This window comes from Myripristis murdjan, chromosome 7, assembly GCF_902150065.1.
Source record: "Myripristis murdjan chromosome 7, fMyrMur1.1, whole genome shotgun sequence".
Lineage (NCBI taxonomy): Eukaryota > Metazoa > Chordata > Actinopteri > Holocentriformes > Holocentridae > Myripristis > Myripristis murdjan.
Window position 1 is genome coordinate 17,286,390 of NC_043986.1, and position 10,685 is coordinate 17,297,074.

Consider the following 10,685-nt stretch of genomic DNA (forward strand, 5'->3'; position numbering starts at 1 on the left):
TGTTATTATTATCTGGCATCCGAGGCAACACAACCAGCTTAGCCGCCGGTCAAATGTAGGTACGGTCCTTCAGCTGCAGCTCTGCAGAGCGGACTCGGATTTAGGACACAGTCAGATAAAATCTACTCTGAATATCAGATAGTGAGTGTTAAGATCAGGTAATGTCACTCTAAGCTTTAAAAAAAACAAACAAAAACAAACAAAAAAAAAAACTGATAGCGATCCCAATTTAGGGCATAAAGATTAGCCAAGGCAACAAGTGTGTTATATAATGCTGTTGTAATAATGTAATAGCCATTACTATCAGGGATAATGTTTGATGGAATGAATGGGGCAGTTTTCTTGTAGTATTTCTAAAGATTCTACTACTTCTGAAAATGTGTTTCTTGGAGATATAATGCCCACGTTGAAGGTTTGCAGATGTGTGATAAAATGTGTCATAAAAGTTGTAGAGATCTTAGTCCTAGAAATTCTACTGATTATCAAAGAAAGTTATCCATCTCCAGTGCGTTCCTCTCTTGGAAGAAGGTGCTTCAGAACATAATCCGTGGCAACAACAACAACAACAACAGGATCGGATAGCATTTTTTCTCCATTTGTGGAGGATAATCTTCATCTTCATTCCTGAATCTTGTGCCTTGATGACACAGAAGCTCTTTCACCTCTTTGACAGTGGTTCTGTGTTTTACCACCAAGGGAGGGAGGTTTGGAAAAAAAATATGTTGTCTCCATTGTATGAGAGACAGCCCACTTTTGCTGCCTCCCACAAAATTTTAATGATGAATGTCCTCAGAGGCTGTCCTCTTGCTAGCTCTGGCTGAAGGCTACGGTGGACACTGTCCAATGTTGGGGCTGTTTCTAAGCCTAAAACCTCCTTAAGAAAGTTAGCCATGGACTGGGCTGAATGAGAGCCCGTCTCATATTTTTCTTTTCTTCCAAGAATAAGATAGATTTAAAAATCATTTTCTCCTTCAGGTGAAGGACCTGGTTCTCTAGGTCAGCCACTGTGCCTGAAGACTCACTGCTTCAGTTTTTGCCATTAGCTCCACACACACACATCCAGCCATTCAAATCAGTCCACAAATTCATGTGAGTTTGAGTCCACCTTCTTATCCAGAATGTCATTTCTGGTCAGAATTGACTGCCTAGACTTATTGCTGCAGTAAATATAGGCTACATAAGTTTTATTGTTGCTTGTTCTTTCTTCAGGTGAACTCACTGCTTTCCAGGCCACTTTATAATTACTGTTTTTCTTCAGCATTTTCATCCCTGACATCATGGCGAATGAGCATTGTTTCAAGCCACAGCTAGTCTGAGTAAGAAAGTGATCTTAAGTCATTATTTGTAAGGATCAATTTTCATTATTTTTTATATGAAAATGTCACTTTTAATGGAGCTCTGGCTAAACAAATCCTCAAGTATTACTGCCCACCAGCACCCTTGCATAAAGTATCTCTTAGTTCAGTTTCTGGTGGACTCCATGTCATGTCATGTTATTAGATCATCTAAAGGTTTGTCTTACCTAATACTGTAACAGGCAGCAAACTCAATGAGGCTTTTTCCTTTCACTGCCCTTCAACATTATATCACAAGACTCAAAGTATTATATTCCTGTCCTATTTGAGGCTGAAAATCAGATTAAGCTTTGCACAGACATACAAACAGCTCATAGTTATGCTCATAGTTATGTGAATAACTATGAGCAATTGGATCCCACTACAGACTTTAGCATGTGCAAATCATTTGAAAATGTATGACCTTGACCCTGTCCATGTCTAATAATTGAGTTATAATTGTAATTGAGTTAATGTGTTATAAAATCACACAGATAAAGGTACTAAACATTAGTTATGAAACATATTCTATTTTTGAACTTTATTTTCACTACTTTAATTAACCTAATCATATTTTCCACAACTATAATATGTATTTTAATTTACCCATTTCTCATGTTGTTTGATTAGTATTTTTGTTTTGTCCACATTTATCAAACAATCCATGCTTTCAATCATGCGCTTTTTTGTTTACTGTTTTTAAGATCAAGCTGTCTCCAATCTTATCTTTCTTTCTGTCCCCTCTTATGCCTTATCAGGTAATTCCTTCTTTACTCTCCTTTTTCTTTGTTTCCCCCCCTCAACTTGCAAAATTATTATTTTTTTTAGTTTATACCTTTTTCTTGTGCTTATTCATATACCATGTAAGTAACAGGTGTGACATTCTCACCTCACAGCAGTGTTGCAGGAACAACAAGAACCTGTGTTGCAATGAGGGTATTTTCATGGGAAGTGTGAAAAACAAACAAACCAGGGGAAAAAAAGCATCATTATGAGCACCATTCTAAAGGAGAAAGGGGAAAACATGTCATTTGGCCTTACAGGATTCCCTAAGTTCCTTTTCTGCTAATGTTGTTAATAGGTTAATAGGAAATAAATCACATAGTGTAGGTATAAGTAATGTTATTGTTAATGTTAATGTTATGTTATTAACAAATGGACGGCATGATTAGTTCTAATGCGTCCTCTGTCATCAGCCTTTTAGTGCCGGTAGCTGCTGTAGTCACAGCTGTTGAGGGGATAATCTGGGCTCTGTGTTAGCGGACTGGGAATAGAATGTTATCATCCATCCCCACCCACTCTCCCCACCCATTCCACACACACACACACACACACACACACACACACACAGCCAGTGATGCGAGTATGACACAAAAAGGATTTGTGTGCATGTGTCATTGTGTGAATGAAGGCAGGGTAAGTGTCATGCCAACCCAGGTCTCATCCTGTGAGAGTGTCTATCCTGTTGATGTCCTGCCACCTCTTGGGAGACACAGGACAGATGCTCCACTGATTGGATTTACGACAGGGGGCAAAAAGGATATGGGTGAGGGCATGGGTGGAAAAGAGGCTGAAAGAGAAAATATAGAGCAATGGGCTGAGGACTGAGAGAAGCAAAGGAAAGGAGGAGAGAGAGAGAGAGCTTGAAAGAGAGAGGATGCACATACACACTTAAATGGATGTCAACCCCCTTCTACATAGATGTAAGCTGACAGGCTGGCTGTCTTCTCCAATCTCAAAGGTGTGGGGTTACATTAACCTCCACTGCGGAGGACATGTCAGATGTACAAGGAGCACTGGCTGCACTGAAAGCCACAAAACGGTGTTCCCTAGTATACCGAGGGACAACGACATGTAGATGAAGAGTCTATAATTAGGCATGAGCATCTCTGGATTATATTACTCACTATAAGACACATGTATGCTCTACTCTTACTCCTACCACTGCAAATTTTCCATATAACTTCTAACGAGCTGGTCGGGCCTATGCCCACTTTAGTTTTGGGTCATATTAATTATTAACAAGTTGCATATGCAGAGTGCAAAGTTGGAAATGGAAGGAATTGAATAAAAAATCATGGAGAGTGTAAGTAATCGTATCCTTGGTTTATTTATGGACATGAGCTGTAATATTCATTCATGACATAAGTCTGGCAGAAGCATCCTGAGCTAACAGACACATTGAAGGTTCAGTGTTGAATAAAACACTGTAAATGGTATTTGCAATATCTAAATAATGGTGCCAGTCCAATATTGTTTTATGAAATGTAAATGTGCCAAATGTATACTGGGCATGAGTGTATGACATTAAACTTATGAACAGAGTAAGATGTAAAACACTTAGGAACTGTGTCATTAGGATGCACATCAGTGATACAAGACCTTCGTTTCACAGGATGAGATACTGAATTACACACAAAATAATCTGTAGCTCTCTCTCCAAAGCACATCAAAGGATTGGTGGTTCAGCAGGGAAACGAATCTTCAATGGCTGCAATGTGTTTGTCCTCAAATTGCCCCCTGTTAATAACAAAATACAAAGCGAAAGGGTTTATGGTGTTTCTAATGTCATGCAGGGCAAGCTAAGGTAATGCGCATGAGCACATGGAGGGGAGACAGGTCTCTCAAACACACAGGCTGCTTTATTGAACAAAGATCTAATGTTGGCTTTGGGTTACACAACAAACCAGGAAGTTGAGGAGGGCAAACCCAAAGGACATCCACCCAATAGTCCCATCCATCACTTGACGCTACACATGGCAACTTGCGTCAGTTCGGGGGGATGGGATGTTCCTCTCAGCTGCAGTTTGACTTTAGTTGATGAGGTGGGTGCATTTTACATATAAATCTTGCCCAGTGTAGATTTCAATTTTCAAAGAAAGAGCGCTGAGCAAGCCGTAAATTTTAACTGAAAGCATGTATTGTGCTCCTCTGTTTCTCCACACACTCAATGAGCTATTCAGTAGACAAGATGCATCTTTCCTCAGGCCTGTCTTGTGACTTCTGATGCATTTTAACATACTGTGAAAAAAAAAAAGATTAATGATTGGAATGGAATTGGAAGTTTCCACATGACAGTAGATATTTAAAAAAAATGTGAGTCATAACAGCAAATTGATATCTGTTTGAGATTTAAAGCAATATTCTGCCAGGCCATAGTTCACATTTTATTCCTTTTGCTGCTCAACAGTTTGGCCTACAAACAGCTTTTTGCCTGGACGTACATAGTGAAACCATGACTGATTGTGATTCAAACACAACCCCACACTCTGTTGCACTGTGGTTGACCCTTAATAGGGGAACAGACTTGGCAGACTTGTATTGACCTTTAACTTTCAAATATAAAACCTGATGATAAATCTGGGAAATGACCCAGAGCCCTGTCTGTCACATAAATGTTGTCTCTCGTTTATTGGCAATGTTCATGCACATTTTACCAGATATTGAGGATAATGGATTTTTATAATGGATTTTTATTTTAATTCCCAAATAGAGAGTGGTTTGTTGTTTGTTTTTGCTTATAATAAACTTATAATCTCCTTATCTTACAGATAAAGTTTGTCTTTTGCTTCAGAGTAATACTGTGTGTTAAGTCAAGAAAAGTTCATAAGCATTTAACAATAACAGCACCAACTAACCTCATTAATACTAACCTCATTAATGGCCAGATCTTGTTAGCAAAAGCAATATTCAGAAACGCAGTCATGCTCACAACAAATTAATTACTGATTAAACATTATAAGAAAACAAATGTAAGGATGTTTAAAAAACTGAGTTTCTGATTAAAATGTGTGCAGTAATCCTAACCTACACTCTGGAACAGGTAAAAGAGCTTTTCTGCATTCTAATAGTACATTTATGTGCATAGGGATTTAAAATCTCCATAATGTAAGCTGTAGAGAAGCCAATTATTGGTTTAAAACTAATCAATAAATTATTAAAATTTAACGGGGTGCAGATTCTCTTGTGGGATAAGGTTTCTCCCAGTCCCATGACTCATTTGAAGTCAAAATCTAGAATTGCTGCAGTTAAACCAAAAGTCCAGTCATTTTTATGCTACCTTGTATCTGAGGGCATGCATGTGTATGTGAATGAGAATCTTCAGTCATAAATGTCATAGTGGATCTTAAACACGTCTGACTTTTTAAATGAAAAACAGAAACTACGAGTGAATTTGTCCTGCATACTTGTGCTGGAAAAATTCAGAGGCGGCTGTCTGCTTGAGCAAATTCCAAAAGAAATAATTGGGGTTTTACAGTAATTATGACTGATAAACACTTCATTGTGTCTCGAAGAAACTGACATGGTTAAATCCTGGAAAGGAAAGCATAGCCATTCGCTTTGAAAATCAATTTGTTACAGGGGAAAGGCTATTAAGACTCAAAGTAATTCAGTAATAAACTTGTCCAAACAAAACCAGAATCACATATTTTAGTTAGCATTTGGAAGACACTCCTTAATGAGCTAAGAATCCTTTGCAGCACAAAGTGCAGTAATCACACAGGTGCTAATGCCAGCATATGTGTGTGTGCGTGTGTGTGTGTGTGTGTATGAATGTGAGACTGTGTGTGCATGCCTTGCATACGTTTAAAAGGCTGAAAATATGATACATCTTGCTGTGCCTCAGACAGCAGCGCACTATCAGATCATGCCTTTAAGCCTTTCGAAGAAGCAGCTTAGAAATGTGTGTAACCAGTCCTGCAAAGCCTGACCATGTCCGTTCCACTTTCCACTTCATTGAGCTTTTAATTTAACCAACAAGTGTTGAGAGAGATGCAGCGTGGTGATCCAACCCAGCAAGAGCAAGCTCCAGTAGGTGGGAGAAATGTGCAGTATTCTGACACTTGCCTGTAGGCAAAGTCATATGTATATGCAAACATACAAATATACACACACACATACACAAAAACATGTTCCTGGACATGCTCACAGATTTGAAAAATCACCAAGTGACTTAACTTCATAAGATCCTTTGCCATTAATTTGACACACTCCCACAGAAATGTGTTGCTTAAGACACAAACACAAAGGAAGAGTACACCTGCACACAGAAAACTGTCTGCAGAATTAATTTGCATATATTCTTCTTTACAGTGGTGAGGTGATTAAGGTTTACCATGTATGGTTTGAATTTTCTTTCATACGAGAAAGATTTTGTGTCCCATCAAGTTTTTCACGCTCTTCTACTCTGTTTGTTCATCATTACAAATGCACACTGGTTTGTTCAAACCCACATAAACTTATTTTAAATTCTAGTGGAGATCCCAAGGTATCCAAAACACCAAATATGTCCTTCTGAATTACAGGGCAGTGTGTATAAAATGATGTACAAAACCTAATTTCTATTTGATGTAATGGTGCAGCCATAAAACAATGGCATCTTGCCTGAATATTTCACTCAATAGAGGTGTAGCTTCATTGATTTTTTTTTCCAGCTTTGAAGTTACTTAAGGGGAAATTTAAGAGGAAATCAGCATTTATAGGCTTAAGAAATTAAGGGTTTTTAGAAGAACTGAAAGTTAGAGGATAAAGATGGTGTCGCCTAATCTGACCAAGTTAAGGAGAACTGGACCAGATTGACACTTTGCACGATGACAGGGATTGTTTCATAAGCCCAGCGGATGGAGAGCCCTGTCCGCATGGGGAGGGGGGGTGGTTAGGAAAGAGATTGTGTAAGGAGGCAACATGTCACTATCTACCCACACAACCACTACAAGGACCCAGTGTTCAATGGTTCATTAAGCACACCCACATAGGACGTCAATGACCTCTCCCCATTCATGTCTAGATAGAAAGCAAAGGATGAAGAGGTGTTTGAGCACATCTATGGTTTAATCTGTTTTTTTTTTTTTTTTTTTCATGCATTTGCATGTTTTGAGTGGATGTGTGTACATTCAATGTGTACTTGTACAATTACTGATGATACAATAAGTATATATACACACACACACACACACACACACACACACACACACACATATATATATATATATATATATCTTTCTTCTTCAGACTCAGCTGTGATATGAGGCACATGTTCTATCAGGTCATCCACTGGGGGGGTGGGGGGGGTGGGGGGGGGGGGTGGGCATATTTCACTTACATACAGTGATAAATCCAATCAGTTGCCGCAATATATTTCCTACACTCCTACATATGATAGCGTAGAGGCAGGTGAAGAGTCCAGTGAGAGGGGAACCAGTCCAATTGGTCAAGATGGGGCAGATAGTCGCATACACCTTCCTGGCTGCTCCGCTATCATCTTATCTAATGTGCAAAAACTTCTTTTTCTTTCATTTGCACTGTGTTTTAACACTATTGCATAGTCCTTATTTTTTGCACATTCCCCAGGGTTGCCACAAAAAAAAAAAAAAAAAAAAAATCACTGCATCTTTGTACAAATGTGTATGTGACATCTTTGAATCTTTGAGTAAATATCTGAATCTTGAAGAAAGATAATGAGCGACATCTAGAGAAAAAAAGGGGGTGGGAGGTAGGAGGGACTTGCCCTATGTGCTCAAAATCCTAACGCACCATTTCCCAAGCTTGCTGGGACTGGAATCCTCCTTCAGTTCTTCCATAAACAGGACTAATTGGGAAGTCAGCCTCCAGTCACCACCAATAGATCATTAACCTGCATGCTCCTCGATGCAGATGCTGCTGCCCAGGGTAACACCTCCATACTGTCACACAATCCTATAGCAGTGGGTGTCCATAATGGACAACAACACCTATACATAAAATGTCATATAACATATAACCAGGACACAGTCAGCCAGTGTTCACACACTACACAAGTAATTTTTCATGTTCTCTTCAAAGTAAGTCCTATTCTAAAGAGCGATGTCCCAAAGTTGATTAATTTTTCAATTTTTAGTTATTTTTATGATTTTTTTGTTGCAAGGCCAGTGTTGAATATTAGCAATGTTTAATTCTGTGGGATGTTCACTGGCATGACCCTCAACCTAAAATATCCTTTCTGAATAATCACATGGTCTCTGTGGATATCAAACAGCTCTAATCTTCTCATCCAAACTCCAGCACTATCCTAACAATCACATGGGATTTGATTGCAAGTGAAGTCTGCATGGTTCGTTTTTCCAAAGGCTTGATCAATAACCAAGCATCCTGCCTAATGATTGCTTCTTGCTGTGATAAAATGAAAGAGCGAAAGTGGCTGCAGGGCACTCAAATTTCAATCAATGCTTTGCACACAAAACTGCCAATGGATTCACGCCACATCATGTTTAAAATGAAAATTAACAGCATGGAAACCATGTAGAATCAATTATGAAATCATCCATCCAACCACTTCAGGCAGAACTCCACATAGTCATTCACGTAAAATATGTTTCTAAAATTAATTACACATTTTACAAGCTAACTGAGAATGTATTCAATTGCTCTTTTACATCACCTGCTTTATTGTATTTTTGATTAGTTGTGTTTACACTGCAAAAAAAAAAAAAAAAAAAAAAAAAAAAATCTCCATCTAAACAAGTCATCTAGTTTCATATTCTGTCTTAATATCTTTTTCTTAAAGCAAGTAACAAAATCTGCCTTTGGGATGAAAGAATTTCGCTAGTTTGCAGAGCTAATCAACTTGTTTCCAGGATTTTCTTGCATCAACTATCATTTCCTTGATGCTAGTGCCCTGATCTGCCTTATTCTGCCTTGTTTCAACATATTTATGTGTTCCCAGAAAACAAGCTCCTGAAACAAAGTGAAAGTGCTTTGGAAACAAGTGGGATTATCTCATCCTACTGGCAGATTTTTTTTCACTTGTTTTAAGAATAAACAAGTTTTGAATATAAGACTAAATGACTTTGTTTGCTGTGTCCACTTTGATTGGAAGCACATATGTTCTTGAAGTAGCTATTTGCTTACATGAATCTGTCCATGTTCACTCTGGGCTTGTGTGGCTTCCTAATAACTTGCATGCAAAAAAAAAAAACAAAAAACGATTGAGTCAGTGGGTACATATGATGTGCTAGCAGAGAGGCATAACAAAGGAGAGTGGTTCAGATAGTTGGCTGAGATTTCAGGGGTCATCAGGGTCTATATTTGGGAAAGCTGCAGAGCGAGACATTTGATTACCCTTTTCCATGTGTTTATTTATGAGATTCCCATTTTCCCAGTGCACTCGATTTACAAGCACATTTATCTCTGCTCGCCCCTTCTTCTTGCTGTCGGGGGTGAGAGGCATGAGGGAATCACACATGGGGCAAACAGCTAGTTTGTTGCCTGTCGGGTTATAGCTGCTATTTGAAAAATACTGTACCACTTATACCTGCTAGTGTATGTGTCTATATATTACAGCTACTGTAAATACATGCCAGTGAAACAAAGACAAAGTCTATTGTGCAGTGATGTGAGAAAGCTGTTATCATTCAATGTTATGACCAATACAAACCTCTTAGTGGATCCCAAATAAGTGCCACTCAATAAACTGTACAGTACAACATACAGTACCTAGTGTTGACCTGGTTTTACACCATGTGTGCTCAATCAATCTTGTAGCCTGCACAGTAATGAAGACTTATCACTACCCTGCTGCATAGCCTACAGTCTATTAAGTCTATTAAACCACGTGCTCGTCAGCGCTGCAGTGCCATGTACGGTAACACACACAAAGACAGACAATAATGTAACATATAATGAAAGCTGATCAGTTTACAAAAGAGACAGGAAGGTAGCTTGGGTGTCACTGCTTGACACAGGCTATGCAGGTGAGACAGAAAAAGTCAAAGTAGACACAATAAACATTGAAACGTGAGCCTCTGTGAGACAAGGACAAAGCAAAATAATCTAGTGCACAATTACTCTCATGTTTATGTTTTAAACTGACTGAATATTAAAACCAGTAAACTTCTTTAATGACACTCCTCAGGAATACATTCCCCATTGAATCCATGTGTCTACTACAAACAAAAGACAGCAGAGTTTAACACCCACTAAGACTCACTCAAATGATAAAACTCTCTCATTCAGTTGTCAGTTCAATTAAACAAAGATACTTTGGCTGGTGCCAGAGCGCCTACCTTACTGAGAGGGTATGCCAGAGATAGCTGGGGACTGTGTGTTTTGGATCAGATCCAGAGCGTAGCTGGGCATTGCTTCAACCATGGGTGGCAGTGCCATAGCCAGTTGAACAGTTGAGCAGGGCACGGCACATGCTGCAGACTTCTGTGTAGCAACGGGAAAAACTCTGATGTGCTGTACACACTCAGTAGTCGCTCCTTGCGCAGCCACTGAGTGAGAGACTCTACACGCGGTAGGCAACAGTATTGAAGGTACAGCCCAGCTGCAGTGTGCTGGGAGATCCAAGAGGGGACAGATTTAGACAGACGT

General features: G+C 39.1%; 1 protein-coding gene across 1 annotated transcript in view; it reads right to left on the reverse strand.

The window, feature by feature from the left end:
• Window positions 1-10,417, reverse strand: part of opn7b (opsin 7, group member b) — a 59,822-nt gene extending 49,405 nt beyond the window's left edge. Inside the window, exon 1 of the mRNA XM_030056139.1 lies at window positions 10,376-10,417. The gene's annotated coding sequence lies outside the window, so the exon portion shown is untranslated. The remainder of the gene's footprint in view (window positions 1-10,375) is intronic.
• Between the last annotated feature and the right edge of the window lie 268 nt (window positions 10,418-10,685).